Below are 26,434 nucleotides of genomic sequence, written 5' to 3' on the forward strand. Positions count from 1 at the left end.
GGGAGACCGGGTTCAATTCCCGACGGGGAGAAAGGACTGCTTTTTTTAAGGTGAACAATGTAGCTGAGCCCACAAATCGAAACATATGCTTGGAGATAAGCTATGATACGATTTCCGGCTTTTTCTCAGTATTCCAAGGCATTGGTTGTTCAGTGGTAGAATCTCGCCTGCCACGCGGGAGGCCCGGGTTCGATTCCCGGCCAATGCAGGATGTTTTGAACATGTAATTTCGTGAAGTATGCAAACCCCTGGAGGAAAAATCTGTGTTCGATTGCCAGGCCAACAGAAATCTCTGTTGTCTTGGTCGAAATCTCAACTGACTCTTGAAAAATCTCACTTTGCTTTCGTTTTCAGTTTGGACATTCACTCATTCTCAGAGACTTTGGTGAATCCATTGTAGATGTCCAGTGTGTGAGGTGATTTACTTTGTGCAAGGCTTTAGTTGTTAAAAGGGAAACGAGTAACCAACTAGTCAGTGACAACTGTCTTGAGTTTGGCATTTGTGACAATGTCCTGGGACATCCCACAAACGCGTCACCTTCTAACTACGATTGTGTGGCCTGTGAGTGGTATAGAGCGAAATCGATTCCATGTACGTGTTCGTGAGAGTCCCAGCATTCCATAGAGGGGTCACAGCAGCTTCTAGCTCTAACCATTCAGTCTATACAGATGTTTTTGTTAGAAGGGTTAAAGCCCAACACTGCAAACTTATGGTTTGTACCAATGCTCCACGTTTTTTCAAAGGTCCAACACACCAGCTCCTCGTTAGTATAGTGTGAGTATCCCCGCCTGTCACGCGGGAGACCGGGTTCAATTCCCCGACGGGGAGAAAGGACTGCTTTTTTTAAGGTGAACAATGTAGCTTAGCCCACAAATCGAAACATATGCTTGGAGATAAGCTTTATGATACGATTTCCGGCCTTTTCTCAGTATTCCAAGGCATGGTTGTTCAGTGGTAGAATTCTCGCCTGCCACGCGGGAGGCCCGGGTTCGATTCCCGGCCAATGCAGGATGTTTTGAACATGTAATTTCGTGAAGTATGCAAACCCCTGAGGAAGAAATCTGTGTTCGATTGCCAGGCCAACAGAAATCTCTGTGGTCTTGGTCGAAATCTCAACTGACTCTTGAAAATCTCACTTTGCTTTCGTTTTCAGTTTGGGACATTCACTCATTCTCAGGAGACTTTGGTCAATCCATTGTAGATGTCCAGTGTGTGAGGTGATTTACTTGTGCAAGGCGTTTAGTTGTTAAAAGGGAAACCAGTAACCAACTAGTCAGTGACAACTGTCTTGAGTTTGGCATTTGTGACAATGTCCTGGGACATCCCACAAACGCGTCACCTTCTAACTACGATTGTGTGGCCTGTGAGTGGTATAGAGCGAAATCGATTCCATGTACGTGTTCGTGAGAGTCCCAGCATTCCATAGAGGGGTCACAGCAGCTTCTAGCTCTAACCATTCAGTCTATACAGATGTTTTTGTTAGAAGGGTTAAAGCCCAACACTGCAAACTTATGGTTTGTACCAAATGCTCCACGTTTTTTCAAAGGTCCAACACACCAGCTCCTCGTTAGTATAGTGGTGAGTATCCCCGCCTGTCACGCGGGAGACCGGGGTTCAAGTTCCCCGACGGGAGAAAGGACTCCTTTTTTAAGGTGAACATGTAGCTGAGCCCACAAATCGAAACATATGCTTGGAGATAAAGCTTTATGATACGATTTCCGGCCTTTTTCTCAGTATTCCAAGGCATTGGTTGTTCAGTGGTAGAATTCTCGCCTGCCACGCGGGAGGCCCGGGTTCGATTCCCGGCCAATGCAGGATGTTTTGAACATGTAATTTCGTGAAGTATGCAAACCCCTGAGGAAGAAATCTGTGTTCGATTGCCAGGCCAACAGAATCTCTGTTGGTCTTGGTCGAAATCTCAACTGACTCTTGAAAAATCTCACTTTGCTTTCGTTTTCAGTTTGGACATTCACTCATTCTCAGGAGACTTGGTGAATCCATTGTAGATGTCCAGTGTGTGAGGTGATTTACTTTGTGCAAGGCTTTAGTTGTTAAAAGGGAAACCAGTAACCAACTAGTCAGTGACACTGTCTTGAGTTTGGCATTTGTGACAATGTCCTGGGACATCCCACAAACGCGTCACCTTCTAACTACGATTGTGTGGCCTGTGAGTGGTATAGAGCGAAATCGATTCCATGTACGTGTTCGTGAGAGTCCCCAGCATTCCATAGAGGGGTCACAGCAGCTTCTAGCTCTAACCATTCAGTCTATACAGATGTTTTTGTTAGAAGGGTTAAAGCCCAACACTGCAAACTTATGGTTTGTACCAATGCTCCACCGTTTTTTCAAAGGTCCAACACAACCAGCTCCTCGTTAGTATAGTGGTGAGTATCCCCGCCTGTCACGCGGGAGACCGGGGTTCAATTCCCCGACGGGGAGAAAGGACTCCTTTTTTAAGGTGAACAGTGTAGCTGAGCCCACAAATCGAAACATATGCTTGGAGATAAAGCTTTATGATACGATTTCCGGCCTTTTCTCAGTATTCCAAGGCATTGGTTGTTCAGTGGTAGAATTCTCGCCTGCCACGCGGGAGGCCCGGGTTCGATTCCCGGCCAATGCAGGATGTTTTTGAACATGTAATTTCGTGAAGTATGCAAACCCCTGAGGAAGAAATCTGTGTTCGATTGCCAGGCCAACAGAAATCTCTGTTGTCTTGGTCGAAATCTCAACTGACTCTTGAAAAATCTCACTTTGCTTTCGTTTCAGTTTGGGACATTCACCTCATTCTCAGGAGACTTTGGTGAATCCATTGTAGATGTCCAGTGTGTGAGGTGGATTTACTTTGTGCAAGGCTTTAGTTGTTAAAAGGGGAAACCAGTAACCAACTAGTCAGTGACAACTGTCTTGAGTTTGGCATTTGTGACAATGTCCTGGGACATCCCACAAACGCGTCACCTGCTAACTACGATTGTGTGGGCCTGTGAGTGGTATAGAGCGAAATCGATTCCATGTACGTGTTCGTGAGAGTCCCAGCATTCCATAGAGGGGTCACAGCAGCTTCTAGCTCTAACCATTCAGTCTATACAGATGTTTTTGTTAGAAGGGTTAAAGCCCAACACTGCAAACTTATGGGTTTGTAACCAATGCTCCACGTTTTTTCAAAGGTCCAACACACCAGCCTCCTCGTTAGTATAGTGGTGAGTATCCCCGCCTGTCACGCGGGAGACCGGGGTTCAATTCCCGACGGGGAGAAAGGACTCCTTTTTTTAAGGTGAACAGTGTAGCTTAGCCCACAAATCGAAACATATGCTTGGAGATAAAGCTTTATGATACGATTTCCGGCCTTTTCTCAGTATTCCAAGGCATTGGTTGTTCAGTGGTGAATTCTCCGCCTGCCACGCGGGAGGCCCGTGGTTCGATTCCCGGCCAATGCAGGATGTTTTGAACATGTAATTTCGTGAAGTAGCAAACCCCTGAGGAAGAAATCTGTGTTCGATTGCCAGGCCAACAGAAATCTCTGTTGGTCTTGGTCGAAATCTCAACTGACTCTTGAAAAATCTCACTTTGCTTTCGTTTCAGTTTGGACCATTCACTCATTCTCAGGAGACTTTGGTCAATCCATTGTAGATGTCCAGTGTGTGAGGTGATTTACTTTGTGCAAGGCTTTAGTTGTTAAAAGGGAAACCAGTAACCAACTAGTCAGTGACAACTGTCTTGAGTTTGGCATTTGTGACAATGTCCTGGGACATCCCACAAACGCGTCACCTTCTAACTACGATTGTGTGGCCTGTGAGTGGTATAGAGCGAAATCGATTCCATGTACGTGTTCGTGAGAGTCCCAGCATTCCATAGAGGGGTCACAGCAGCTTTCTAGCTCTAACCATTCAGTCTATACAGATGTTTTTGTTAGAAGGGTTAAAGCCAACACTGCAAACTTATGGTTTGTACCAATGCTCCACGTTTTTTCAAAGGTCCAACACACCAGCTCCTCGTTAGTATAGTGGTGAGTATCCCCGCCTGTCACGCGGGAGACCGGGGTTCAATTCCCCGACGGGGAGAAAGGACTCCTTTTTTTAAGGTGAACAGTGTAGCTTAGCCCACAAATCGAAACATATGCTTGGAGATAAAGCTTTATGATACGATTTCCGGCCTTTTCTCAGTATTCCAAGGCATTGGTTGTTCAGTGGTAGAATTCTCCGCCTGCCACGCGGGAGGCCCGGGTTCGATTCCCGGCCAATGCAGGATGTTTTGAACATGTAATTTCGTGAAGTATGCAAACCCCTGAGGAAGAAATCTGTGTTCGATTGCCAGGCCAACAGAAATCTCTGTTGGTCTTGGTCGAAATCTCAACTGACTCTTGAAAAATCTCACTTTGCTTTCGTTTTCAGTTTGGACATTCACTCATTCTCAGGAGACTTTGGTCAATCCATTGTAGATGTCCAGTGTGTGAGGTGATTTACTTTGTGCAAGGCTTTAGTTGTTAAAAGGGAAACCAGTAACCAACTAGTCAGTGACAACTGTCTTGAGTTTGGCATTTGTGACAATGTCCTGGGACATCCCACAAACGCGTCACCTTCTAACTACGATTGTGTGGCCTGTGAGTGGTATAGAGCGAAATCGATTCCATGTACGTGTTCGTGAGAGTCCCAGCATTCCATAGAGGGGTCACAGCAGCTTCTAGCTCTAACCATTCAGTCTATACAGATGTTTTTGTTAGAAGGGTTAAAGCCCAACACTGCAAACTTATGGTTTGTACCAATGCTCCACGTTTTTTCAAAGGTCCAACACACCAGCTCCTCGTTAGTATAGTGGTGAGTATCCCCGCCTGTCACGCGGGAGACCGGGGTTCAATTCCCCGACGGGGAGAAAGGACTCTTTTTTAAGGTGAACAGTGTAGCTTAGCCCACAAATCGAAACATATGCTTGGAGATAAAGCTTTATGATACGATTTCCGGCCTTTTCTCAGTATTCCAAGGCATTGGTTGTTCAGTGGTAGAATTCTCGCCTGCCACGCGGGAGGCCCGGGTTCGATTCCCGGCCAATGCAGGATGTTTTGAACATGTAATTTCGTGAAGTATGCAAACCCCTGAGGAAGAAATCTGTGTTCGATTGCCAGGCCAACAGAAATCTCTGTTGGTCTTGGTCGAAATCTCAACTGACTCTTGAAAAATCTCACTTTGCTTTCGTTTTCAGTTTGGACATTCACTCATTCTCAGGAGACTTTGGTCAATCCATTGTAGATGTCCAGTGTGTGAGGTGATTTACTTTGTGCAAGGCTTTAGTTGTTAAAAGGGAAACCAGTAACCAACTAGTCAGTGACAACTGTCTTGAGTTTGGCATTTGTGACAATGTCCTGGGACATCCCACAAACGCGTCACCTTCTAACTACGATTGTGTGGCCTGTGAGTGGTATAGAGCGAAATCGATTCCATGTACGTGTTCGTGAGAGTCCCAGCATTCCATAGAGGGGTCACAGCAGCTTCTAGCTCTAACCATTCAGTCTATACAGATGTTTTTGTTAGAAGGGTTAAAGCCCAACACTGCAAACTTATGGTTTGTACCAATGCTCCACGTTTTTTCAAAGGTCCAACACACCAGCTCCTCGTTAGTATAGTGGTGAGTATCCCCGCCTGTCACGCGGGAGACCGGGGTTCAATTCCCCGACGGGGAGAAAGGACTCCTTTTTTTAAGGTGAACAGTGTAGCTTAGCCCACAAATCGAAACATATGCTTGGAGATAAAGCTTTATGATACGATTTCCGGCCTTTTCTCAGTATTCCAAGGCATTGGTTGTTCAGTGGTAGAATTCTCGCCTGCCACGCGGGAGGCCCGGGTTCGATTCCCGGCCAATGCAGGATGTTTTGAACATGTAATTTCGTGAAGTATGCAAACCCCTGAGGAAGAAATCTGTGTTCGATTGCCAGGCCAACAGAAATCTCTGTTGGTCTTGGTCGAAATCTCAACTGACTCTTGAAAAATCTCACTTTGCTTTCGTTTTCAGTTTGGACATTCACTCATTCTCAGGAGACTTTGGTCAATCCATTGTAGATGTCCAGTGTGTGAGGTGATTTACTTTGTGCAAGGCTTTAGTTGTTAAAAGGGAAACCAGTAACCAACTAGTCAGTGACAACTGTCTTGAGTTTGGCATTTGTGACAATGTCCTGGGACATCCCACAAACGCGTCACCTTCTAACTACGATTGTGTGGCCTGTGAGTGGTATAGAGCGAAATCGATTCCATGTACGTGTTCGTGAGAGTCCCAGCATTCCATAGAGGGGTCACAGCAGCTTCTAGCTCTAACCATTCAGTCTATACAGATGTTTTTGTTAGAAGGGTTAAAGCCCAACACTGCAAACTTATGGTTTGTACCAATGCTCCACGTTTTTTCAAAGGTCCAACACACCAGCTCCTCGTTAGTATAGTGGTGAGTATCCCCGCCTGTCACGCGGGAGACCGGGGTTCAATTCCCCGACGGGGAGAAAGGACTCCTTTTTTTAAGGTGAACAGTGTAGCTTAGCCCACAAATCGAAACATATGCTTGGAGATAAAGCTTTATGATACGATTTCCGGCCTTTTCTCAGTATTCCAAGGCATTGGTTGTTCAGTGGTAGAATTCTCGCCTGCCACGCGGGAGGCCCGGGTTCGATTCCCGGCCAATGCAGGATGTTTTGAACATGTAATTTCGTGAAGTATGCAAACCCCTGAGGAAGAAATCTGTGTTCGATTGCCAGGCCAACAGAAATCTCTGTTGGTCTTGGTCGAAATCTCAACTGACTCTTGAAAAATCTCACTTTGCTTTCGTTTTCAGTTTGGACATTCACTCATTCTCAGGAGACTTTGGTCAATCCATTGTAGATGTCCAGTGTGTGAGGTGATTTACTTTGTGCAAGGCTTTAGTTGTTAAAAGGGAAACCAGTAACCAACTAGTCAGTGACAACTGTCTTGAGTTTGGCATTTGTGACAATGTCCTGGGACATCCCACAAACGCGTCACCTTCTAACTACGATTGTGTGGCCTGTGAGTGGTATAGAGCGAAATCGATTCCATGTACGTGTTCGTGAGAGTCCCAGCATTCCATAGAGGGGTCACAGCAGCTTCTAGCTCTAACCATTCAGTCTATACAGATGTTTTTGTTAGAAGGGTTAAAGCCCAACACTGCAAACTTATGGTTTGTACCAATGCTCCACGTTTTTTCAAAGGTCCAACACACCAGCTCCTCGTTAGTATAGTGGTGAGTATCCCCGCCTGTCACGCGGGAGACCGGGGTTCAATTCCCCGACGGGGAGAAAGGACTCCTTTTTTTAAGGTGAACAGTGTAGCTTAGCCCACAAATCGAAACATATGCTTGGAGATAAAGCTTTATGATACGATTTCCGGCCTTTTCTCAGTATTCCAAGGCATTGGTTGTTCAGTGGTAGAATTCTCGCCTGCCACGCGGGAGGCCCGGGTTCGATTCCCGGCCAATGCAGGATGTTTTGAACATGTAATTTCGTGAAGTATGCAAACCCCTGAGGAAGAAATCTGTGTTCGATTGCCAGGCCAACAGAAATCTCTGTTGGTCTTGGTCGAAATCTCAACTGACTCTTGAAAAATCTCACTTTGCTTTCGTTTTCAGTTTGGACATTCACTCATTCTCAGGAGACTTTGGTCAATCCATTGTAGATGTCCAGTGTGTGAGGTGATTTACTTTGTGCAAGGCTTTAGTTGTTAAAAGGGAAACCAGTAACCAACTAGTCAGTGACAACTGTCTTGAGTTTGGCATTTGTGACAATGTCCTGGGACATCCCACAAACGCGTCACCTTCTAACTACGATTGTGTGGCCTGTGAGTGGTATAGAGCGAAATCGATTCCATGTACGTGTTCGTGAGAGTCCCAGCATTCCATAGAGGGGTCACAGCAGCTTCTAGCTCTAACCATTCAGTCTATACAGATGTTTTTGTTAGAAGGGTTAAAGCCCAACACTGCAAACTTATGGTTTGTACCAATGCTCCACGTTTTTTCAAAGGTCCAACACACCAGCTCCTCGTTAGTATAGTGGTGAGTATCCCCGCCTGTCACGCGGGAGACCGGGGTTCAATTCCCCGACGGGGAGAAAGGACTCCTTTTTTTAAGGTGAACAGTGTAGCTTAGCCCACAAATCGAAACATATGCTTGGAGATAAAGCTTTATGATACGATTTCCGGCCTTTTCTCAGTATTCCAAGGCATTGGTTGTTCAGTGGTAGAATTCTCGCCTGCCACGCGGGAGGCCCGGGTTCGATTCCCGGCCAATGCAGGATGTTTTGAACATGTAATTTCGTGAAGTATGCAAACCCCTGAGGAAGAAATCTGTGTTCGATTGCCAGGCCAACAGAAATCTCTGTTGGTCTTGGTCGAAATCTCAACTGACTCTTGAAAAATCTCACTTTGCTTTCGTTTTCAGTTTGGACATTCACTCATTCTCAGGAGACTTTGGTCAATCCATTGTAGATGTCCAGTGTGTGAGGTGATTTACTTTGTGCAAGGCTTTAGTTGTTAAAAGGGAAACCAGTAACCAACTAGTCAGTGACAACTGTCTTGAGTTTGGCATTTGTGACAATGTCCTGGGACATCCCACAAACGCGTCACCTTCTAACTACGATTGTGTGGCCTGTGAGTGGTATAGAGCGAAATCGATTCCATGTACGTGTTCGTGAGAGTCCCAGCATTCCATAGAGGGGTCACAGCAGCTTCTAGCTCTAACCATTCAGTCTATACAGATGTTTTTGTTAGAAGGGTTAAAGCCCAACACTGCAAACTTATGGTTTGTACCAATGCTCCACGTTTTTTCAAAGGTCCAACACACCAGCTCCTCGTTAGTATAGTGGTGAGTATCCCCGCCTGTCACGCGGGAGACCGGGGTTCAATTCCCCGACGGGGAGAAAGGACTCCTTTTTTTAAGGTGAACAGTGTAGCTTAGCCCACAAATCGAAACATATGCTTGGAGATAAAGCTTTATGATACGATTTCCGGCCTTTTCTCAGTATTCCAAGGCATTGGTTGTTCAGTGGTAGAATTCTCGCCTGCCACGCGGGAGGCCCGGGTTCGATTCCCGGCCAATGCAGGATGTTTTGAACATGTAATTTCGTGAAGTATGCAAACCCCTGAGGAAGAAATCTGTGTTCGATTGCCAGGCCAACAGAAATCTCTGTTGGTCTTGGTCGAAATCTCAACTGACTCTTGAAAAATCTCACTTTGCTTTCGTTTTCAGTTTGGACATTCACTCATTCTCAGGAGACTTTGGTCAATCCATTGTAGATGTCCAGTGTGTGAGGTGATTTACTTTGTGCAAGGCTTTAGTTGTTAAAAGGGAAACCAGTAACCAACTAGTCAGTGACAACTGTCTTGAGTTTGGCATTTGTGACAATGTCCTGGGACATCCCACAAACGCGTCACCTTCTAACTACGATTGTGTGGCCTGTGAGTGGTATAGAGCGAAATCGATTCCATGTACGTGTTCGTGAGAGTCCCAGCATTCCATAGAGGGGTCACAGCAGCTTCTAGCTCTAACCATTCAGTCTATACAGATGTTTTTGTTAGAAGGGTTAAAGCCCAACACTGCAAACTTATGGTTTGTACCAATGCTCCACGTTTTTTCAAAGGTCCAACACACCAGCTCCTCGTTAGTATAGTGGTGAGTATCCCCGCCTGTCACGCGGGAGACCGGGGTTCAATTCCCCGACGGGGAGAAAGGACTCCTTTTTTTAAGGTGAACAGTGTAGCTTAGCCCACAAATCGAAACATATGCTTGGAGATAAAGCTTTATGATACGATTTCCGGCCTTTTCTCAGTATTCCAAGGCATTGGTTGTTCAGTGGTAGAATTCTCGCCTGCCACGCGGGAGGCCCGGGTTCGATTCCCGGCCAATGCAGGATGTTTTGAACATGTAATTTCGTGAAGTATGCAAACCCCTGAGGAAGAAATCTGTGTTCGATTGCCAGGCCAACAGAAATCTCTGTTGGTCTTGGTCGAAATCTCAACTGACTCTTGAAAAATCTCACTTTGCTTTCGTTTTCAGTTTGGACATTCACTCATTCTCAGGAGACTTTGGTCAATCCATTGTAGATGTCCAGTGTGTGAGGTGATTTACTTTGTGCAAGGCTTTAGTTGTTAAAAGGGAAACCAGTAACCAACTAGTCAGTGACAACTGTCTTGAGTTTGGCATTTGTGACAATGTCCTGGGACATCCCACAAACGCGTCACCTTCTAACTACGATTGTGTGGCCTGTGAGTGGTATAGAGCGAAATCGATTCCATGTACGTGTTCGTGAGAGTCCCAGCATTCCATAGAGGGGTCACAGCAGCTTCTAGCTCTAACCATTCAGTCTATACAGATGTTTTTGTTAGAAGGGTTAAAGCCCAACACTGCAAACTTATGGTTTGTACCAATGCTCCACGTTTTTTCAAAGGTCCAACACACCAGCTCCTCGTTAGTATAGTGGTGAGTATCCCCGCCTGTCACGCGGGAGACCGGGGTTCAATTCCCCGACGGGGAGAAAGGACTCCTTTTTTTAAGGTGAACAGTGTAGCTTAGCCCACAAATCGAAACATATGCTTGGAGATAAAGCTTTATGATACGATTTCCGGCCTTTTCTCAGTATTCCAAGGCATTGGTTGTTCAGTGGTAGAATTCTCGCCTGCCACGCGGGAGGCCCGGGTTCGATTCCCGGCCAATGCAGGATGTTTTGAACATGTAATTTCGTGAAGTATGCAAACCCCTGAGGAAGAAATCTGTGTTCGATTGCCAGGCCAACAGAAATCTCTGTTGGTCTTGGTCGAAATCTCAACTGACTCTTGAAAAATCTCACTTTGCTTTCGTTTTCAGTTTGGACATTCACTCATTCTCAGGAGACTTTGGTCAATCCATTGTAGATGTCCAGTGTGTGAGGTGATTTACTTTGTGCAAGGCTTTAGTTGTTAAAAGGGAAACCAGTAACCAACTAGTCAGTGACAACTGTCTTGAGTTTGGCATTTGTGACAATGTCCTGGGACATCCCACAAACGCGTCACCTTCTAACTACGATTGTGTGGCCTGTGAGTGGTATAGAGCGAAATCGATTCCATGTACGTGTTCGTGAGAGTCCCAGCATTCCATAGAGGGGTCACAGCAGCTTCTAGCTCTAACCATTCAGTCTATACAGATGTTTTTGTTAGAAGGGTTAAAGCCCAACACTGCAAACTTATGGTTTGTACCAATGCTCCACGTTTTTTCAAAGGTCCAACACACCAGCTCCTCGTTAGTATAGTGGTGAGTATCCCCGCCTGTCACGCGGGAGACCGGGGTTCAATTCCCCGACGGGGAGAAAGGACTCCTTTTTTTAAGGTGAACAGTGTAGCTTAGCCCACAAATCGAAACATATGCTTGGAGATAAAGCTTTATGATACGATTTCCGGCCTTTTCTCAGTATTCCAAGGCATTGGTTGTTCAGTGGTAGAATTCTCGCCTGCCACGCGGGAGGCCCGGGTTCGATTCCCGGCCAATGCAGGATGTTTTGAACATGTAATTTCGTGAAGTATGCAAACCCCTGAGGAAGAAATCTGTGTTCGATTGCCAGGCCAACAGAAATCTCTGTTGGTCTTGGTCGAAATCTCAACTGACTCTTGAAAAATCTCACTTTGCTTTCGTTTTCAGTTTGGACATTCACTCATTCTCAGGAGACTTTGGTCAATCCATTGTAGATGTCCAGTGTGTGAGGTGATTTACTTTGTGCAAGGCTTTAGTTGTTAAAAGGGAAACCAGTAACCAACTAGTCAGTGACAACTGTCTTGAGTTTGGCATTTGTGACAATGTCCTGGGACATCCCACAAACGCGTCACCTTCTAACTACGATTGTGTGGCCTGTGAGTGGTATAGAGCGAAATCGATTCCATGTACGTGTTCGTGAGAGTCCCAGCATTCCATAGAGGGGTCACAGCAGCTTCTAGCTCTAACCATTCAGTCTATACAGATGTTTTTGTTAGAAGGGTTAAAGCCCAACACTGCAAACTTATGGTTTGTACCAATGCTCCACGTTTTTTCAAAGGTCCAACACACCAGCTCCTCGTTAGTATAGTGGTGAGTATCCCCGCCTGTCACGCGGGAGACCGGGGTTCAATTCCCCGACGGGGAGAAAGGACTCCTTTTTTTAAGGTGAACAGTGTAGCTTAGCCCACAAATCGAAACATATGCTTGGAGATAAAGCTTTATGATACGATTTCCGGCCTTTTCTCAGTATTCCAAGGCATTGGTTGTTCAGTGGTAGAATTCTCGCCTGCCACGCGGGAGGCCCGGGTTCGATTCCCGGCCAATGCAGGATGTTTTGAACATGTAATTTCGTGAAGTATGCAAACCCCTGAGGAAGAAATCTGTGTTCGATTGCCAGGCCAACAGAAATCTCTGTTGGTCTTGGTCGAAATCTCAACTGACTCTTGAAAAATCTCACTTTGCTTTCGTTTTCAGTTTGGACATTCACTCATTCTCAGGAGACTTTGGTCAATCCATTGTAGATGTCCAGTGTGTGAGGTGATTTACTTTGTGCAAGGCTTTAGTTGTTAAAAGGGAAACCAGTAACCAACTAGTCAGTGACAACTGTCTTGAGTTTGGCATTTGTGACAATGTCCTGGGACATCCCACAAACGCGTCACCTTCTAACTACGATTGTGTGGCCTGTGAGTGGTATAGAGCGAAATCGATTCCATGTACGTGTTCGTGAGAGTCCCAGCATTCCATAGAGGGGTCACAGCAGCTTCTAGCTCTAACCATTCAGTCTATACAGATGTTTTTGTTAGAAGGGTTAAAGCCCAACACTGCAAACTTATGGTTTGTACCAATGCTCCACGTTTTTTCAAAGGTCCAACACACCAGCTCCTCGTTAGTATAGTGGTGAGTATCCCCGCCTGTCACGCGGGAGACCGGGGTTCAATTCCCCGACGGGGAGAAAGGACTCCTTTTTTTAAGGTGAACAGTGTAGCTTAGCCCACAAATCGAAACATATGCTTGGAGATAAAGCTTTATGATACGATTTCCGGCCTTTTCTCAGTATTCCAAGGCATTGGTTGTTCAGTGGTAGAATTCTCGCCTGCCACGCGGGAGGCCCGGGTTCGATTCCCGGCCAATGCAGGATGTTTTGAACATGTAATTTCGTGAAGTATGCAAACCCCTGAGGAAGAAATCTGTGTTCGATTGCCAGGCCAACAGAAATCTCTGTTGGTCTTGGTCGAAATCTCAACTGACTCTTGAAAAATCTCACTTTGCTTTCGTTTTCAGTTTGGACATTCACTCATTCTCAGGAGACTTTGGTCAATCCATTGTAGATGTCCAGTGTGTGAGGTGATTTACTTTGTGCAAGGCTTTAGTTGTTAAAAGGGAAACCAGTAACCAACTAGTCAGTGACAACTGTCTTGAGTTTGGCATTTGTGACAATGTCCTGGGACATCCCACAAACGCGTCACCTTCTAACTACGATTGTGTGGCCTGTGAGTGGTATAGAGCGAAATCGATTCCATGTACGTGTTCGTGAGAGTCCCAGCATTCCATAGAGGGGTCACAGCAGCTTCTAGCTCTAACCATTCAGTCTATACAGATGTTTTTGTTAGAAGGGTTAAAGCCCAACACTGCAAACTTATGGTTTGTACCAATGCTCCACGTTTTTTCAAAGGTCCAACACACCAGCTCCTCGTTAGTATAGTGGTGAGTATCCCCGCCTGTCACGCGGGAGACCGGGGTTCAATTCCCCGACGGGGAGAAAGGACTCCTTTTTTTAAGGTGAACAGTGTAGCTTAGCCCACAAATCGAAACATATGCTTGGAGATAAAGCTTTATGATACGATTTCCGGCCTTTTCTCAGTATTCCAAGGCATTGGTTGTTCAGTGGTAGAATTCTCGCCTGCCACGCGGGAGGCCCGGGTTCGATTCCCGGCCAATGCAGGATGTTTTGAACATGTAATTTCGTGAAGTATGCAAACCCCTGAGGAAGAAATCTGTGTTCGATTGCCAGGCCAACAGAAATCTCTGTTGGTCTTGGTCGAAATCTCAACTGACTCTTGAAAAATCTCACTTTGCTTTCGTTTTCAGTTTGGACATTCACTCATTCTCAGGAGACTTTGGTCAATCCATTGTAGATGTCCAGTGTGTGAGGTGATTTACTTTGTGCAAGGCTTTAGTTGTTAAAAGGGAAACCAGTAACCAACTAGTCAGTGACAACTGTCTTGAGTTTGGCATTTGTGACAATGTCCTGGGACATCCCACAAACGCGTCACCTTCTAACTACGATTGTGTGGCCTGTGAGTGGTATAGAGCGAAATCGATTCCATGTACGTGTTCGTGAGAGTCCCAGCATTCCATAGAGGGGTCACAGCAGCTTCTAGCTCTAACCATTCAGTCTATACAGATGTTTTTGTTAGAAGGGTTAAAGCCCAACACTGCAAACTTATGGTTTGTACCAATGCTCCACGTTTTTTCAAAGGTCCAACACACCAGCTCCTCGTTAGTATAGTGGTGAGTATCCCCGCCTGTCACGCGGGAGACCGGGGTTCAATTCCCCGACGGGGAGAAAGGACTCCTTTTTTTAAGGTGAACAGTGTAGCTTAGCCCACAAATCGAAACATATGCTTGGAGATAAAGCTTTATGATACGATTTCCGGCCTTTTCTCAGTATTCCAAGGCATTGGTTGTTCAGTGGTAGAATTCTCGCCTGCCACGCGGGAGGCCCGGGTTCGATTCCCGGCCAATGCAGGATGTTTTGAACATGTAATTTCGTGAAGTATGCAAACCCCTGAGGAAGAAATCTGTGTTCGATTGCCAGGCCAACAGAAATCTCTGTTGGTCTTGGTCGAAATCTCAACTGACTCTTGAAAAATCTCACTTTGCTTTCGTTTTCAGTTTGGACATTCACTCATTCTCAGGAGACTTTGGTCAATCCATTGTAGATGTCCAGTGTGTGAGGTGATTTACTTTGTGCAAGGCTTTAGTTGTTAAAAGGGAAACCAGTAACCAACTAGTCAGTGACAACTGTCTTGAGTTTGGCATTTGTGACAATGTCCTGGGACATCCCACAAACGCGTCACCTTCTAACTACGATTGTGTGGCCTGTGAGTGGTATAGAGCGAAATCGATTCCATGTACGTGTTCGTGAGAGTCCCAGCATTCCATAGAGGGGTCACAGCAGCTTCTAGCTCTAACCATTCAGTCTATACAGATGTTTTTGTTAGAAGGGTTAAAGCCCAACACTGCAAACTTATGGTTTGTACCAATGCTCCACGTTTTTTCAAAGGTCCAACACACCAGCTCCTCGTTAGTATAGTGGTGAGTATCCCCGCCTGTCACGCGGGAGACCGGGGTTCAATTCCCCGACGGGGAGAAAGGACTCCTTTTTTTAAGGTGAACAGTGTAGCTTAGCCCACAAATCGAAACATATGCTTGGAGATAAAGCTTTATGATACGATTTCCGGCCTTTTCTCAGTATTCCAAGGCATTGGTTGTTCAGTGGTAGAATTCTCGCCTGCCACGCGGGAGGCCCGGGTTCGATTCCCGGCCAATGCAGGATGTTTTGAACATGTAATTTCGTGAAGTATGCAAACCCCTGAGGAAGAAATCTGTGTTCGATTGCCAGGCCAACAGAAATCTCTGTTGGTCTTGGTCGAAATCTCAACTGACTCTTGAAAAATCTCACTTTGCTTTCGTTTTCAGTTTGGACATTCACTCATTCTCAGGAGACTTTGGTCAATCCATTGTAGATGTCCAGTGTGTGAGGTGATTTACTTTGTGCAAGGCTTTAGTTGTTAAAAGGGAAACCAGTAACCAACTAGTCAGTGACAACTGTCTTGAGTTTGGCATTTGTGACAATGTCCTGGGACATCCCACAAACGCGTCACCTTCTAACTACGATTGTGTGGCCTGTGAGTGGTATAGAGCGAAATCGATTCCATGTACGTGTTCGTGAGAGTCCCAGCATTCCATAGAGGGGTCACAGCAGCTTCTAGCTCTAACCATTCAGTCTATACAGATGTTTTTGTTAGAAGGGTTAAAGCCCAACACTGCAAACTTATGGTTTGTACCAATGCTCCACGTTTTTTCAAAGGTCCAACACACCAGCTCCTCGTTAGTATAGTGGTGAGTATCCCCGCCTGTCACGCGGGAGACCGGGGTTCAATTCCCCGACGGGGAGAAAGGACTCCTTTTTTTAAGGTGAACAGTGTAGCTTAGCCCACAAATCGAAACATATGCTTGGAGATAAAGCTTTATGATACGATTTCCGGCCTTTTCTCAGTATTCCAAGGCATTGGTTGTTCAGTGGTAGAATTCTCGCCTGCCACGCGGGAGGCCCGGGTTCGATTCCCGGCCAATGCAGGATGTTTTGAACATGTAATTTCGTGAAGTATGCAAACCCCTGAGGAAGAAATCTGTGTTCGATTGCCAGGCCAACAGAAATCTCTGTTGGTCTTGGTCGAAATCTCAACTGACTCTTGAAAAATCTCACTTTGCTTTCGTTTTCAGTTTGGACATTCACTCATTCTCAGGAGACTTTGGTCAATCCATTGTAGATGTCCAGTGTGTGAGGTGATTTACTTTGTGCAAGGCTTTAGTTGTTAAAAGGGAAACCAGTAACCAACTAGTCAGTGACAACTGTCTTGAGTTTGGCATTTGTGACAATGTCCTGGGACATCCCACAAACGCGTCACCTTCTAACTACGATTGTGTGGCCTGTGAGTGGTATAGAGCGAAATCGATTCCATGTACGTGTTCGTGAGAGTCCCAGCATTCCATAGAGGGGTCACAGCAGCTTCTAGCTCTAACCATTCAGTCTATACAGATGTTTTTGTTAGAAGGGTTAAAGCCCAACACTGCAAACTTATGGTTTGTACCAATGCTCCACGTTTTTTCAAAGGTCCAACACACCAGCTCCTCGTTAGTATAGTGGTGAGTATCCCCGCCTGTCACGCGGGAGACCGGGGTTCAATTCCCCGACGGGGAGAAAGGACTCCTTTTTTTAAGGTGAACAGTGTAGCTTAGCCCACAAATCGAAACATATGCTTGGAGATAAAGCTTTATGATACGATTTCCGGCCTTTTCTCAGTATTCCAAGGCATTGGTTGTTCAGTGGTAGAATTCTCGCCTGCCACGCGGGAGGCCCGGGTTCGATTCCCGGCCAATGCAGGATGTTTTGAACATGTAATTTCGTGAAGTATGCAAACCCCTGAGGAAGAAATCTGTGTTCGATTGCCAGGCCAACAGAAATCTCTGTTGGTCTTGGTCGAAATCTCAACTGACTCTTGAAAAATCTCACTTTGCTTTCGTTTTCAGTTTGGACATTCACTCATTCTCAGGAGACTTTGGTCAATCCATTGTAGATGTCCAGTGTGTGAGGTGATTTACTTTGTGCAAGGCTTTAGTTGTTAAAAGGGAAACCAGTAACCAACTAGTCAGTGACAACTGTCTTGAGTTTGGCATTTGTGACAATGTCCTGGGACATCCCACAAACGCGTCACCTTCTAACTACGATTGTGTGGCCTGTGAGTGGTATAGAGCGAAATCGATTCCATGTACGTGTTCGTGAGAGTCCCAGCATTCCATAGAGGGGTCACAGCAGCTTCTAGCTCTAACCATTCAGTCTATACAGATGTTTTTGTTAGAAGGGTTAAAGCCCAACACTGCAAACTTATGGTTTGTACCAATGCTCCACGTTTTTTCAAAGGTCCAACACACCAGCTCCTCGTTAGTATAGTGGTGAGTATCCCCGCCTGTCACGCGGGAGACCGGGGTTCAATTCCCCGACGGGGAGAAAGGACTCCTTTTTTTAAGGTGAACAGTGTAGCTTAGCCCACAAATCGAAACATATGCTTGGAGATAAAGCTTTATGATACGATTTCCGGCCTTTTCTCAGTATTCCAAGGCATTGGTTGTTCAGTGGTAGAATTCTCGCCTGCCACGCGGGAGGCCCGGGTTCGATTCCCGGCCAATGCAGGATGTTTTGAACATGTAATTTCGTGAAGTATGCAAACCCCTGAGGAAGAAATCTGTGTTCGATTGCCAGGCCAACAGAAATCTCTGTTGGTCTTGGTCGAAATCTCAACTGACTCTTGAAAAATCTCACTTTGCTTTCGTTTTCAGTTTGGACATTCACTCATTCTCAGGAGACTTTGGTCAATCCATTGTAGATGTCCAGTGTGTGAGGTGATTTACTTTGTGCAAGGCTTTAGTTGTTAAAAGGGAAACCAGTAACCAACTAGTCAGTGACAACTGTCTTGAGTTTGGCATTTGTGACAATGTCCTGGGACATCCCACAAACGCGTCACCTTCTAACTACGATTGTGTGGCCTGTGAGTGGTATAGAGCGAAATCGATTCCATGTACGTGTTCGTGAGAGTCCCAGCATTCCATAGAGGGGTCACAGCAGCTTCTAGCTCTAACCATTCAGTCTATACAGATGTTTTTGTTAGAAGGGTTAAAGCCCAACACTGCAAACTTATGGTTTGTACCAATGCTCCACGTTTTTTCAAAGGTCCAACACACCAGCTCCTCGTTAGTATAGTGGTGAGTATCCCCGCCTGTCACGCGGGAGACCGGGGTTCAATTCCCCGACGGGGAGAAAGGACTCCTTTTTTTAAGGTGAACAGTGTAGCTTAGCCCACAAATCGAAACATATGCTTGGAGATAAAGCTTTATGATACGATTTCCGGCCTTTTCTCAGTATTCCAAGGCATTGGTTGTTCAGTGGTAGAATTCTCGCCTGCCACGCGGGAGGCCCGGGTTCGATTCCCGGCCAATGCAGGATGTTTTGAACATGTAATTTCGTGAAGTATGCAAACCCCTGAGGAAGAAATCTGTGTTCGATTGCCAGGCCAACAGAAATCTCTGTTGGTCTTGGTCGAAATCTCAACTGACTCTTGAAAAATCTCACTTTGCTTTCGTTTTCAGTTTGGACATTCACTCATTCTCAGGAGACTTTGGTCAATCCATTGTAGATGTCCAGTGTGTGAGGTGATTTACTTTGTGCAAGGCTTTAGTTGTTAAAAGGGAAACCAGTAACCAACTAGTCAGTGACAACTGTCTTGAGTTTGGCATTTGTGACAATGTCCTGGGACATCCCACAAACGCGTCACCTTCTAACTACGATTGTGTGGCCTGTGAGTGGTATAGAGCGAAATCGATTCCATGTACGTGTTCGTGAGAGTCCCAGCATTCCATAGAGGGGTCACAGCAGCTTCTAGCTCTAACCATTCAGTCTATACAGATGTTTTTGTTAGAAGGGTTAAAGCCCAACACTGCAAACTTATGGTTTGTACCAATGCTCCACGTTTTTTCAAAGGTCCAACACACCAGCTCCTCGTTAGTATAGTGGTGAGTATCCCCGCCTGTCACGCGGGAGACCGGGGTTCAATTCCCCGACGGGGAGAAAGGACTCCTTTTTTTAAGGTGAACAGTGTAGCTTAGCCCACAAATCGAAACATATGCTTGGAGATAAAGCTTTATGATACGATTTCCGGCCTTTTCTCAGTATTCCAAGGCATTGGTTGTTCAGTGGTAGAATTCTCGCCTGCCACGCGGGAGGCCCGGGTTCGATTCCCGGCCAATGCAGGATGTTTTGAACATGTAATTTCGTGAAGTATGCAAACCCCTGAGGAAGAAATCTGTGTTCGATTGCCAGGCCAACAGAAATCTCTGTTGGTCTTGGTCGAAATCTCAACTGACTCTTGAAAAATCTCACTTTGCTTTCGTTTTCAGTTTGGACATTCACTCATTCTCAGGAGACTTTGGTCAATCCATTGTAGATGTCCAGTGTGTGAGGTGATTTACTTTGTGCAAGGCTTTAGTTGTTAAAAGGGAAACCAGTAACCAACTAGTCAGTGACAACTGTCTTGAGTTTGGCATTTGTGACAATGTCCTGGGACATCCCACAAACGCGTCACCTTCTAACTACGATTGTGTGGCCTGTGAGTGGTATAGAGCGAAATCGATTCCATGTACGTGTTCGTGAGAGTCCCAGCATTCCATAGAGGGGTCACAGCAGCTTCTAGCTCTAACCATTCAGTCTATACAGATGTTTTTGTTAGAAGGGTTAAAGCCCAACACTGCAAACTTATGGTTTGTACCAATGCTCCACGTTTTTTCAAAGGTCCAACACACCAGCTCCTCGTTAGTATAGTGGTGAGTATCCCCGCCTGTCACGCGGGAGACCGGGGTTCAATTCCCCGACGGGGAGAAAGGACTCCTTTTTTTAAGGTGAACAGTGTAGCTTAGCCCACAAATCGAAACATATGCTTGGAGATAAAGCTTTATGATACGATTTCCGGCCTTTTCTCAGTATTCCAAGGCATTGGTTGTTCAGTGGTAGAATTCTCGCCTGCCACGCGGGAGGCCCGGGTTCGATTCCCGGCCAATGCAGGATGTTTTGAACATGTAATTTCGTGAAGTATGCAAACCCCTGAGGAAGAAATCTGTGTTCGATTGCCAGGCCAACAGAAATCTCTGTTGGTCTTGGTCGAAATCTCAACTGACTCTTGAAAAATCTCACTTTGCTTTCGTTTTCAGTTTGGACATTCACTCATTCTCAGGAGACTTTGGTCAATCCATTGTAGATGTCCAGTGTGTGAGGTGATTTACTTTGTGCAAGGCTTTAGTTGTTAAAAGGGAAACCAGTAACCAACTAGTCAGTGACAACTGTCTTGAGTTTGGCATTTGTGACAATGTCCTGGGACATCCCACAAACGCGTCACCTTCTAACTACGATTGTGTGGCCTGTGAGTGGTATAGAGCGAAATCGATTCCATGTACGTGTTCGTGAGAGTCCCAGCATTCCATAGAGGGGTCACAGCAGCTTCTAGCTCTAACCATTCAGTCTATACAGATGTTTTTGTTAGAAGGGTTAAAGCCCAACACTGCAAACTTATGGTTTGTACCAATGCTCCACGTTTTTTCAAAGGTCCAACACACCAGCTCCTCGTTAGTATAGTGGTGAGTATCCCCGCCTGTCACGCGGGAGACCGGGGTTCAATTCCCCGACGGGGAGAAAGGACTCCTTTTTTTAAGGTGAACAGTGTAGCTTAGCCCACAAATCGAAACATATGCTTGGAGATAAAGCTTTATGATACGATTTCCGGCCTTTTCTCAGTATTCCAAGGCATTGGTTGTTCAGTGGTAGAATTCTCGCCTGCCACGCGGGAGGCCCGGGTTCGATTCCCGGCCAATGCAGGATGTTTTGAACATGTAATTTCGTGAAGTATGCAAACCCCTGAGGAAGAAATCTGTGTTCGATTGCCAGGCCAACAGAAATCTCTGTTGGTCTTGGTCGAAATCTCAACTGACTCTTGAAAAATCTCACTTTGCTTTCGTTTTCAGTTTGGACATTCACTCATTCTCAGGAGACTTTGGTGCAATCCATTGTAGATGTCCAGTGTGTGAGGTGATTTACTTTGTGCAAGGCTTTAGTTGTTAAAAGGGAAACCAGTAACCAACTAGTCAGTGACAACTGTCTTGAGTTTGGCATTTGTGACAATGTCCTGGGACATCCCACAAACGCGTCACCTTCTAACTACGATTGTGTGGCCTGTGAGTGGTATAGAGCGAAATCGATTCCATGTACGTGTTCGTGAGAGTCCCAGCATTCCATAGAGGGGTCACAGCAGCTTCTAGCTCTAACCATTCAGTCTATACAGATGTTTTTGTTAGAAGGGTTAAAGCCCAACACTGCAAACTTATGGTTTGTACCAATGCTCCACGTTTTTTCAAAGGTCCAACACACCAGCTCCTCGTTAGTATAGTGGTGAGTATCCCCGCCTGTCACGCGGGAGACCGGGGTTCAATTCCCCGACGGGGAGAAAGGACTCCTTTTTTTAAGGTGAACAGTGTAGCTTAGCCCACAAATCGAAACATATGCTTGGAGATAAAGCTTTATGATACGATTTCCGGCCTTTTCTCAGTATTCCAAGGCATTGGTTGTTCAGTGGTAGAATTCTCGCCTGCCACGCGGGAGGCCCGGGTTCGATTCCCGGCCAATGCAGGATGTTTTGAACATGTAATTTCGTGAAGTATGCAAACCCCTGAGGAAGAAATCTGTGTTCGATTGCCAGGCCAACAGAAATCTCTGTTGGTCTTGGTCGAAATCTCAACTGACTCTTGAAAAATCTCACTTTGCTTTCGTTTTCAGTTTGGACATTCACTCATTCTCAGGAGACTTTGGTCAATCCATTGTAGATGTCCAGTGTGTGAGGTGATTTACTTTGTGCAAGGCTTTAGTTGTTAAAAGGGAAACCAGTAACCAACTAGTCAGTGACAACTGTCTTGAGTTTGGCATTTGTGACAATGTCCTGGGACATCCCACAAACGCGTCACCTTCTAACTACGATTGTGTGGCCTGTGAGTGGTATAGAGCGAAATCGATTCCATGTACGTGTTCGTGAGAGTCCCAGCATTCCATAGAGGGGTCACAGCAGCTTCTAGCTCTAACCATTCAGTCTATACAGATGTTTTTGTTAGAAGGGTTAAAGCCCAACACTGCAAACTTATGGTTTGTACCAATGCTCCACGTTTTTTCAAAGGTCCAACACACCAGCTCCTCGTTAGTATAGTGGTGAGTATCCCCGCCTGTCACGCGGGAGACCGGGGTTCAATTCCCCGACGGGGAGAAAGGACTCCTTTTTTTAAGGTGAACAGTGTAGCTTAGCCCACAAATCGAAACATATGCTTGGAGATAAAGCTTTATGATACGATTTCCGGCCTTTTCTCAGTATTCCAAGGCATTGGTTGTTCAGTGGTAGAATTCTCGCCTGCCACGCGGGAGGCCCGGGTTCGATTCCCGGCCAATGCAGGATGTTTTGAACATGTAATTTCGTGAAGTATGCAAACCCCTGAGGAAGAAATCTGTGTTCGATTGCCAGGCCAACAGAAATCTCTGTTGGTCTTGGTCGAAATCTCAACTGACTCTTGAAAAATCTCACTTTGCTTTCGTTTTCAGTTTGGACATTCACTCATTCTCAGGAGACTTTGGTCAATCCATTGTAGATGTCCAGTGTGTGAGGTGATTTACTTTGTGCAAGGCTTTAGTTGTTAAAAGGGAAACCAGTAACCAACTAGTCAGTGACAACTGTCTTGAGTTTGGCATTTGTGACAATGTCCTGGGACATCCCACAAACGCGTCACCTTCTAACTACGATTGTGTGGCCTGTGAGTGGTATAGAGCGAAATCGATTCCATGTACGTGTTCGTGAGAGTCCCAGCATTCCATAGAGGGGTCACAGCAGCTTCTAGCTCTAACCATTCAGTCTATACAGATGTTTTTGTTAGAAGGGTTAAAGCCCAACACTGCAAACTTATGGTTTGTACCAATGCTCCACGTTTTTTCAAAGGTCCAACACACCAGCTCCTCGTTAGTATAGTGGTGAGTATCCCCGCCTGTCACGCGGGAGACCGGGGTTCAATTCCCCGACGGGGAGAAAGGACTCCTTTTTTTAAGGTGAACAGTGTAGCTTAGCCCACAAATCGAAACATATGCTTGGAGATAAAGCTTTATGATACGATTTCCGGCCTTTTCTCAGTATTCCAAGGCATTGGTTGTTCAGTGGTAGAATTCTCGCCTGCCACGCGGGAGGCCCGGGTTCGATTCCCGGCCAATGCAGGATGTTTTGAACATGTAATTTCGTGAAGTATGCAAACCCCTGAGGAAGAAATCTGTGTTCGATTGCCAGGCCAACAGAAATCTCTGTTGGTCTTGGTCGAAATCTCAACTGACTCTTGAAAAATCTCACTTTGCTTTCGTTTTCAGTTTGGACATTCACTCATTCTCAGGAGACTTTGGTCAATCCATTGTAGATGTCCAGTGTGTGAGGTGATTTACTTTGTGCAAGGCTTTAGTTGTTAAAAGGGAAACCAGTAACCAACTAGTCAGTGACAACTGTCTTGAGTTTGGCATTTGTGACAATGTCCTGGGACATCCCACAAACGCGTCACCTTCTAACTACGATTGTGTGGCCTGTGAGTGGTATAGAGCGAAATCGATTCCATGTACGTGTTCGTGAGAGTCCCAGCATTCCATAGAGGGGTCACAGCAGCTTCTAGCTCTAACCATTCAGTCTATACAGATGTTTTTGTTAGAAGGGTTAAAGCCCAACACTGCAAACTTATGGTTTGTACCAATGCTCCACGTTTTTTCAAAGGTCCAACACACCAGCTCCTCGTTAGTATAGTGGTGAGTATCCCCGCCTGTCACGCGGGAGACCGGGGTTCAATTCCCCGACGGGGAGAAAGGACTCCTTTTTTTAAGGTGAACAGTGTAGCTTAGCCCACAAATCGAAACATATGCTTGGAGATAAAGCTTTATGATACGATTTCCGGCCTTTTCTCAGTATTCCAAGGCATTGGTTGTTCAGTGGTAGAATTCTCGCCTGCCACGCGGGAGGCCCGGGTTCGATTCCCGGCCAATGCAGGATGTTTTGAACATGTAATTTCGTGAAGTATGCAAACCCCTGAGGAAGAAATCTGTGTTCGATTGCCAGGCCAACAGAAATCTCTGTTGGTCTTGGTCGAAATCTCAACTGACTCTTGAAAAATCTCACTTTGCTTTCGTTTTCAGTTTGGACATTCACTCATTCTCAGGAGACTTTGGTCAATCCATTGTAGATGTCCAGTGTGTGAGGTGATTTACTTTGTGCAAGGCTTTAGTTGTTAAAAGGGAAACCAGTAACCAACTAGTCAGTGACAACTGTCTTGAGTTTGGCATTTGTGACAATGTCCTGGGACATCCCACAAACGCGTCACCTTCTAACTACGATTGTGTGGCCTGTGAGTGGTATAGAGCGAAATCGATTCCATGTACGTGTTCGTGAGAGTCCCAGCATTCCATAGAGGGGTCACAGCAGCTTCTAGCTCTAACCATTCAGTCTATACAGATGTTTTTGTTAGAAGGGTTAAAGCCCAACACTGCAAACTTATGGTTTGTACCAATGCTCCACGTTTTTTCAAAGGTCCAACACACCAGCTCCTCGTTAGTATAGTGGTGAGTATCCCCGCCTGTCACGCGGGAGACCGGGGTTCAATTCCCCGACGGGGAGAAAGGACTCCTTTTTTTAAGGTGAACAGTGTAGCTTAGCCCACAAATCGAAACATATGCTTGGAGATAAAGCTTTATGATACGATTTCCGGCCTTTTCTCAGTATTCCAAGGCATTGGTTGTTCAGTGGTAGAATTCTCGCCTGCCACGCGGGAGGCCCGGGTTCGATTCCCGGCCAATGCAGGATGTTTTGAACATGTAATTTCGTGAAGTATGCAAACCCCTGAGGAAGAAATCTGTGTTCGATTGCCAGGCCAACAGAAATCTCTGTTGGTCTTGGTCGAAATCTCAACTGACTCTTGAAAAATCTCACTTTGCTTTCGTTTTCAGTTTGGACATTCACTCATTCTCAGGAGACTTTGGTCAATCCATTGTAGATGTCCAGTGTGTGAGGTGATTTACTTTGTGCAAGGCTTTAGTTGTTAAAAGGGAAACCAGTAACCAACTAGTCAGTGACAACTGTCTTGAGTTTGGCATTTGTGACAATGTCCTGGGACATCCCACAAACGCGTCACCTTCTAACTACGATTGTGTGGCCTGTGAGTGGTATAGAGCGAAATCGATTCCATGTACGTGTTCGTGAGAGTCCCAGCATTCCATAGAGGGGTCACAGCAGCTTCTAGCTCTAACCATTCAGTCTATACAGATGTTTTTGTTAGAAGGGTTAAAGCCCAACACTGCAAACTTATGGTTTGTACCAATGCTCCACGTTTTTTCAAAGGTCCAACACACCAGCTCCTCGTTAGTATAGTGGTGAGTATCCCCGCCTGTCACGCGGGAGACCGGGGTTCAATTCCCCGACGGGGAGAAAGGACTCCTTTTTTTAAGGTGAACAGTGTAGCTTAGCCCACAAATCGAAACATATGCTTGGAGATAAAGCTTTATGATACGATTTCCGGCCTTTTCTCAGTATTCCAAGGCATTGGTTGTTCAGTGGTAGAATTCTCGCCTGCCACGCGGGAGGCCCGGGTTCGATTCCCGGCCAATGCAGGATGTTTTGAACATGTAATTTCGTGAAGTATGCAAACCCCTGAGGAAGAAATCTGTGTTCGATTGCCAGGCCAACAGAAATCTCTGTTGGTCTTGGTCGAAATCTCAACTGACTCTTGAAAAATCTCACTTTGCTTTCGTTTTCAGTTTGGACATTCACTCATTCTCAGGAGACTTTGGTCAATCCATTGTAGATGTCCAGTGTGTGAGGTGATTTACTTTGTGCAAGGCTTTAGTTGTTAAAAGGGAAACCAGTAACCAACTAGTCAGTGACAACTGTCTTGAGTTTGGCATTTGTGACAATGTCCTGGGACATCCCACAAACGCGTCACCTTCTAACTACGATTGTGTGGCCTGTGAGTGGTATAGAGCGAAATCGATTCCATGTACGTGTTCGTGAGAGT

General features: G+C 45.8%; 62 non-coding genes across 62 annotated transcripts; all 62 read left to right on the forward strand.

The window, feature by feature from the left end:
- Positions 1-138: 138 nt before the first annotated feature.
- trnag-gcc (transfer RNA glycine (anticodon GCC)) lies at positions 139-208 on the forward strand. Its single transcript has one exon. It is a non-coding gene; the product is annotated as a tRNA-Gly (tRNA).
- Positions 209-939: 731 nt separating this feature from the next.
- trnag-gcc (transfer RNA glycine (anticodon GCC)) lies at positions 940-1,009 on the forward strand. The gene has a single exon. It is a non-coding gene; the product is annotated as a tRNA-Gly (tRNA).
- A 735-nt stretch (positions 1,010-1,744) lies between these two features.
- trnag-gcc (transfer RNA glycine (anticodon GCC)) lies at positions 1,745-1,815 on the forward strand. Its single transcript has one exon. It is a non-coding gene; the product is annotated as a tRNA-Gly (tRNA).
- Positions 1,816-2,368: 553 nt separating this feature from the next.
- Positions 2,369-2,440, forward strand: trnad-guc (transfer RNA aspartic acid (anticodon GUC)). The gene has a single exon. It is a non-coding gene; the product is annotated as a tRNA-Asp (tRNA).
- Positions 2,441-2,550: 110 nt separating this feature from the next.
- Positions 2,551-2,621, forward strand: trnag-gcc (transfer RNA glycine (anticodon GCC)). Its single transcript has one exon. It is a non-coding gene; the product is annotated as a tRNA-Gly (tRNA).
- A 560-nt stretch (positions 2,622-3,181) lies between these two features.
- On the forward strand, positions 3,182-3,252 carry trnad-guc (transfer RNA aspartic acid (anticodon GUC)). Its single transcript has one exon. It is a non-coding gene; the product is annotated as a tRNA-Asp (tRNA).
- Positions 3,253-3,987: 735 nt separating this feature from the next.
- trnad-guc (transfer RNA aspartic acid (anticodon GUC)) lies at positions 3,988-4,059 on the forward strand. Its single transcript has one exon. It is a non-coding gene; the product is annotated as a tRNA-Asp (tRNA).
- Positions 4,060-4,170: 111 nt separating this feature from the next.
- On the forward strand, positions 4,171-4,242 carry trnag-gcc (transfer RNA glycine (anticodon GCC)). Its single transcript has one exon. It is a non-coding gene; the product is annotated as a tRNA-Gly (tRNA).
- Positions 4,243-4,795: 553 nt separating this feature from the next.
- Positions 4,796-4,867, forward strand: trnad-guc (transfer RNA aspartic acid (anticodon GUC)). The gene has a single exon. It is a non-coding gene; the product is annotated as a tRNA-Asp (tRNA).
- Positions 4,868-4,976: 109 nt separating this feature from the next.
- Positions 4,977-5,047, forward strand: trnag-gcc (transfer RNA glycine (anticodon GCC)). Its single transcript has one exon. It is a non-coding gene; the product is annotated as a tRNA-Gly (tRNA).
- Positions 5,048-5,600: 553 nt separating this feature from the next.
- Positions 5,601-5,672, forward strand: trnad-guc (transfer RNA aspartic acid (anticodon GUC)). The gene has a single exon. It is a non-coding gene; the product is annotated as a tRNA-Asp (tRNA).
- Positions 5,673-5,783: 111 nt separating this feature from the next.
- On the forward strand, positions 5,784-5,854 carry trnag-gcc (transfer RNA glycine (anticodon GCC)). The gene has a single exon. It is a non-coding gene; the product is annotated as a tRNA-Gly (tRNA).
- Positions 5,855-6,407: 553 nt separating this feature from the next.
- trnad-guc (transfer RNA aspartic acid (anticodon GUC)) lies at positions 6,408-6,479 on the forward strand. Its single transcript has one exon. It is a non-coding gene; the product is annotated as a tRNA-Asp (tRNA).
- A 111-nt stretch (positions 6,480-6,590) lies between these two features.
- Positions 6,591-6,661, forward strand: trnag-gcc (transfer RNA glycine (anticodon GCC)). Its single transcript has one exon. It is a non-coding gene; the product is annotated as a tRNA-Gly (tRNA).
- Positions 6,662-7,214: 553 nt separating this feature from the next.
- trnad-guc (transfer RNA aspartic acid (anticodon GUC)) lies at positions 7,215-7,286 on the forward strand. The gene has a single exon. It is a non-coding gene; the product is annotated as a tRNA-Asp (tRNA).
- Positions 7,287-7,397: 111 nt separating this feature from the next.
- On the forward strand, positions 7,398-7,468 carry trnag-gcc (transfer RNA glycine (anticodon GCC)). The gene has a single exon. It is a non-coding gene; the product is annotated as a tRNA-Gly (tRNA).
- A 553-nt stretch (positions 7,469-8,021) lies between these two features.
- Positions 8,022-8,093, forward strand: trnad-guc (transfer RNA aspartic acid (anticodon GUC)). The gene has a single exon. It is a non-coding gene; the product is annotated as a tRNA-Asp (tRNA).
- Positions 8,094-8,204: 111 nt separating this feature from the next.
- On the forward strand, positions 8,205-8,275 carry trnag-gcc (transfer RNA glycine (anticodon GCC)). The gene has a single exon. It is a non-coding gene; the product is annotated as a tRNA-Gly (tRNA).
- A 553-nt stretch (positions 8,276-8,828) lies between these two features.
- On the forward strand, positions 8,829-8,900 carry trnad-guc (transfer RNA aspartic acid (anticodon GUC)). Its single transcript has one exon. It is a non-coding gene; the product is annotated as a tRNA-Asp (tRNA).
- A 111-nt stretch (positions 8,901-9,011) lies between these two features.
- On the forward strand, positions 9,012-9,082 carry trnag-gcc (transfer RNA glycine (anticodon GCC)). The gene has a single exon. It is a non-coding gene; the product is annotated as a tRNA-Gly (tRNA).
- Positions 9,083-9,635: 553 nt separating this feature from the next.
- trnad-guc (transfer RNA aspartic acid (anticodon GUC)) lies at positions 9,636-9,707 on the forward strand. The gene has a single exon. It is a non-coding gene; the product is annotated as a tRNA-Asp (tRNA).
- A 111-nt stretch (positions 9,708-9,818) lies between these two features.
- Positions 9,819-9,889, forward strand: trnag-gcc (transfer RNA glycine (anticodon GCC)). Its single transcript has one exon. It is a non-coding gene; the product is annotated as a tRNA-Gly (tRNA).
- A 553-nt stretch (positions 9,890-10,442) lies between these two features.
- trnad-guc (transfer RNA aspartic acid (anticodon GUC)) lies at positions 10,443-10,514 on the forward strand. The gene has a single exon. It is a non-coding gene; the product is annotated as a tRNA-Asp (tRNA).
- Positions 10,515-10,625: 111 nt separating this feature from the next.
- On the forward strand, positions 10,626-10,696 carry trnag-gcc (transfer RNA glycine (anticodon GCC)). Its single transcript has one exon. It is a non-coding gene; the product is annotated as a tRNA-Gly (tRNA).
- Positions 10,697-11,249: 553 nt separating this feature from the next.
- trnad-guc (transfer RNA aspartic acid (anticodon GUC)) lies at positions 11,250-11,321 on the forward strand. Its single transcript has one exon. It is a non-coding gene; the product is annotated as a tRNA-Asp (tRNA).
- Positions 11,322-11,432: 111 nt separating this feature from the next.
- trnag-gcc (transfer RNA glycine (anticodon GCC)) lies at positions 11,433-11,503 on the forward strand. The gene has a single exon. It is a non-coding gene; the product is annotated as a tRNA-Gly (tRNA).
- Positions 11,504-12,056: 553 nt separating this feature from the next.
- trnad-guc (transfer RNA aspartic acid (anticodon GUC)) lies at positions 12,057-12,128 on the forward strand. Its single transcript has one exon. It is a non-coding gene; the product is annotated as a tRNA-Asp (tRNA).
- Positions 12,129-12,239: 111 nt separating this feature from the next.
- On the forward strand, positions 12,240-12,310 carry trnag-gcc (transfer RNA glycine (anticodon GCC)). The gene has a single exon. It is a non-coding gene; the product is annotated as a tRNA-Gly (tRNA).
- A 553-nt stretch (positions 12,311-12,863) lies between these two features.
- Positions 12,864-12,935, forward strand: trnad-guc (transfer RNA aspartic acid (anticodon GUC)). Its single transcript has one exon. It is a non-coding gene; the product is annotated as a tRNA-Asp (tRNA).
- A 111-nt stretch (positions 12,936-13,046) lies between these two features.
- On the forward strand, positions 13,047-13,117 carry trnag-gcc (transfer RNA glycine (anticodon GCC)). Its single transcript has one exon. It is a non-coding gene; the product is annotated as a tRNA-Gly (tRNA).
- A 553-nt stretch (positions 13,118-13,670) lies between these two features.
- Positions 13,671-13,742, forward strand: trnad-guc (transfer RNA aspartic acid (anticodon GUC)). Its single transcript has one exon. It is a non-coding gene; the product is annotated as a tRNA-Asp (tRNA).
- A 111-nt stretch (positions 13,743-13,853) lies between these two features.
- trnag-gcc (transfer RNA glycine (anticodon GCC)) lies at positions 13,854-13,924 on the forward strand. Its single transcript has one exon. It is a non-coding gene; the product is annotated as a tRNA-Gly (tRNA).
- Positions 13,925-14,477: 553 nt separating this feature from the next.
- trnad-guc (transfer RNA aspartic acid (anticodon GUC)) lies at positions 14,478-14,549 on the forward strand. Its single transcript has one exon. It is a non-coding gene; the product is annotated as a tRNA-Asp (tRNA).
- Positions 14,550-14,660: 111 nt separating this feature from the next.
- Positions 14,661-14,731, forward strand: trnag-gcc (transfer RNA glycine (anticodon GCC)). Its single transcript has one exon. It is a non-coding gene; the product is annotated as a tRNA-Gly (tRNA).
- Positions 14,732-15,284: 553 nt separating this feature from the next.
- trnad-guc (transfer RNA aspartic acid (anticodon GUC)) lies at positions 15,285-15,356 on the forward strand. Its single transcript has one exon. It is a non-coding gene; the product is annotated as a tRNA-Asp (tRNA).
- Positions 15,357-15,467: 111 nt separating this feature from the next.
- Positions 15,468-15,538, forward strand: trnag-gcc (transfer RNA glycine (anticodon GCC)). The gene has a single exon. It is a non-coding gene; the product is annotated as a tRNA-Gly (tRNA).
- A 553-nt stretch (positions 15,539-16,091) lies between these two features.
- On the forward strand, positions 16,092-16,163 carry trnad-guc (transfer RNA aspartic acid (anticodon GUC)). Its single transcript has one exon. It is a non-coding gene; the product is annotated as a tRNA-Asp (tRNA).
- A 111-nt stretch (positions 16,164-16,274) lies between these two features.
- Positions 16,275-16,345, forward strand: trnag-gcc (transfer RNA glycine (anticodon GCC)). Its single transcript has one exon. It is a non-coding gene; the product is annotated as a tRNA-Gly (tRNA).
- Positions 16,346-16,898: 553 nt separating this feature from the next.
- On the forward strand, positions 16,899-16,970 carry trnad-guc (transfer RNA aspartic acid (anticodon GUC)). Its single transcript has one exon. It is a non-coding gene; the product is annotated as a tRNA-Asp (tRNA).
- Positions 16,971-17,081: 111 nt separating this feature from the next.
- trnag-gcc (transfer RNA glycine (anticodon GCC)) lies at positions 17,082-17,152 on the forward strand. Its single transcript has one exon. It is a non-coding gene; the product is annotated as a tRNA-Gly (tRNA).
- A 553-nt stretch (positions 17,153-17,705) lies between these two features.
- Positions 17,706-17,777, forward strand: trnad-guc (transfer RNA aspartic acid (anticodon GUC)). The gene has a single exon. It is a non-coding gene; the product is annotated as a tRNA-Asp (tRNA).
- Positions 17,778-17,888: 111 nt separating this feature from the next.
- trnag-gcc (transfer RNA glycine (anticodon GCC)) lies at positions 17,889-17,959 on the forward strand. Its single transcript has one exon. It is a non-coding gene; the product is annotated as a tRNA-Gly (tRNA).
- Positions 17,960-18,512: 553 nt separating this feature from the next.
- trnad-guc (transfer RNA aspartic acid (anticodon GUC)) lies at positions 18,513-18,584 on the forward strand. The gene has a single exon. It is a non-coding gene; the product is annotated as a tRNA-Asp (tRNA).
- Positions 18,585-18,695: 111 nt separating this feature from the next.
- trnag-gcc (transfer RNA glycine (anticodon GCC)) lies at positions 18,696-18,766 on the forward strand. The gene has a single exon. It is a non-coding gene; the product is annotated as a tRNA-Gly (tRNA).
- Positions 18,767-19,319: 553 nt separating this feature from the next.
- trnad-guc (transfer RNA aspartic acid (anticodon GUC)) lies at positions 19,320-19,391 on the forward strand. The gene has a single exon. It is a non-coding gene; the product is annotated as a tRNA-Asp (tRNA).
- A 111-nt stretch (positions 19,392-19,502) lies between these two features.
- Positions 19,503-19,573, forward strand: trnag-gcc (transfer RNA glycine (anticodon GCC)). The gene has a single exon. It is a non-coding gene; the product is annotated as a tRNA-Gly (tRNA).
- A 553-nt stretch (positions 19,574-20,126) lies between these two features.
- On the forward strand, positions 20,127-20,198 carry trnad-guc (transfer RNA aspartic acid (anticodon GUC)). The gene has a single exon. It is a non-coding gene; the product is annotated as a tRNA-Asp (tRNA).
- A 111-nt stretch (positions 20,199-20,309) lies between these two features.
- trnag-gcc (transfer RNA glycine (anticodon GCC)) lies at positions 20,310-20,380 on the forward strand. Its single transcript has one exon. It is a non-coding gene; the product is annotated as a tRNA-Gly (tRNA).
- Positions 20,381-20,933: 553 nt separating this feature from the next.
- On the forward strand, positions 20,934-21,005 carry trnad-guc (transfer RNA aspartic acid (anticodon GUC)). The gene has a single exon. It is a non-coding gene; the product is annotated as a tRNA-Asp (tRNA).
- Positions 21,006-21,116: 111 nt separating this feature from the next.
- trnag-gcc (transfer RNA glycine (anticodon GCC)) lies at positions 21,117-21,187 on the forward strand. Its single transcript has one exon. It is a non-coding gene; the product is annotated as a tRNA-Gly (tRNA).
- Positions 21,188-21,741: 554 nt separating this feature from the next.
- trnad-guc (transfer RNA aspartic acid (anticodon GUC)) lies at positions 21,742-21,813 on the forward strand. Its single transcript has one exon. It is a non-coding gene; the product is annotated as a tRNA-Asp (tRNA).
- A 111-nt stretch (positions 21,814-21,924) lies between these two features.
- Positions 21,925-21,995, forward strand: trnag-gcc (transfer RNA glycine (anticodon GCC)). The gene has a single exon. It is a non-coding gene; the product is annotated as a tRNA-Gly (tRNA).
- Positions 21,996-22,548: 553 nt separating this feature from the next.
- trnad-guc (transfer RNA aspartic acid (anticodon GUC)) lies at positions 22,549-22,620 on the forward strand. Its single transcript has one exon. It is a non-coding gene; the product is annotated as a tRNA-Asp (tRNA).
- Positions 22,621-22,731: 111 nt separating this feature from the next.
- On the forward strand, positions 22,732-22,802 carry trnag-gcc (transfer RNA glycine (anticodon GCC)). The gene has a single exon. It is a non-coding gene; the product is annotated as a tRNA-Gly (tRNA).
- Positions 22,803-23,355: 553 nt separating this feature from the next.
- On the forward strand, positions 23,356-23,427 carry trnad-guc (transfer RNA aspartic acid (anticodon GUC)). The gene has a single exon. It is a non-coding gene; the product is annotated as a tRNA-Asp (tRNA).
- Positions 23,428-23,538: 111 nt separating this feature from the next.
- Positions 23,539-23,609, forward strand: trnag-gcc (transfer RNA glycine (anticodon GCC)). The gene has a single exon. It is a non-coding gene; the product is annotated as a tRNA-Gly (tRNA).
- Positions 23,610-24,162: 553 nt separating this feature from the next.
- trnad-guc (transfer RNA aspartic acid (anticodon GUC)) lies at positions 24,163-24,234 on the forward strand. Its single transcript has one exon. It is a non-coding gene; the product is annotated as a tRNA-Asp (tRNA).
- Positions 24,235-24,345: 111 nt separating this feature from the next.
- Positions 24,346-24,416, forward strand: trnag-gcc (transfer RNA glycine (anticodon GCC)). Its single transcript has one exon. It is a non-coding gene; the product is annotated as a tRNA-Gly (tRNA).
- A 553-nt stretch (positions 24,417-24,969) lies between these two features.
- Positions 24,970-25,041, forward strand: trnad-guc (transfer RNA aspartic acid (anticodon GUC)). The gene has a single exon. It is a non-coding gene; the product is annotated as a tRNA-Asp (tRNA).
- A 111-nt stretch (positions 25,042-25,152) lies between these two features.
- On the forward strand, positions 25,153-25,223 carry trnag-gcc (transfer RNA glycine (anticodon GCC)). Its single transcript has one exon. It is a non-coding gene; the product is annotated as a tRNA-Gly (tRNA).
- Positions 25,224-25,776: 553 nt separating this feature from the next.
- trnad-guc (transfer RNA aspartic acid (anticodon GUC)) lies at positions 25,777-25,848 on the forward strand. The gene has a single exon. It is a non-coding gene; the product is annotated as a tRNA-Asp (tRNA).
- Positions 25,849-25,959: 111 nt separating this feature from the next.
- On the forward strand, positions 25,960-26,030 carry trnag-gcc (transfer RNA glycine (anticodon GCC)). Its single transcript has one exon. It is a non-coding gene; the product is annotated as a tRNA-Gly (tRNA).
- The last annotated feature ends 404 nt before the right edge of the window (positions 26,031-26,434 follow it).

This window comes from Oncorhynchus kisutch, linkage group LG29, assembly GCF_002021735.2.
Source record: "Oncorhynchus kisutch isolate 150728-3 linkage group LG29, Okis_V2, whole genome shotgun sequence".
In the NCBI taxonomy this organism is placed as follows: Eukaryota; Metazoa; Chordata; class Actinopteri; order Salmoniformes; family Salmonidae; genus Oncorhynchus; species Oncorhynchus kisutch.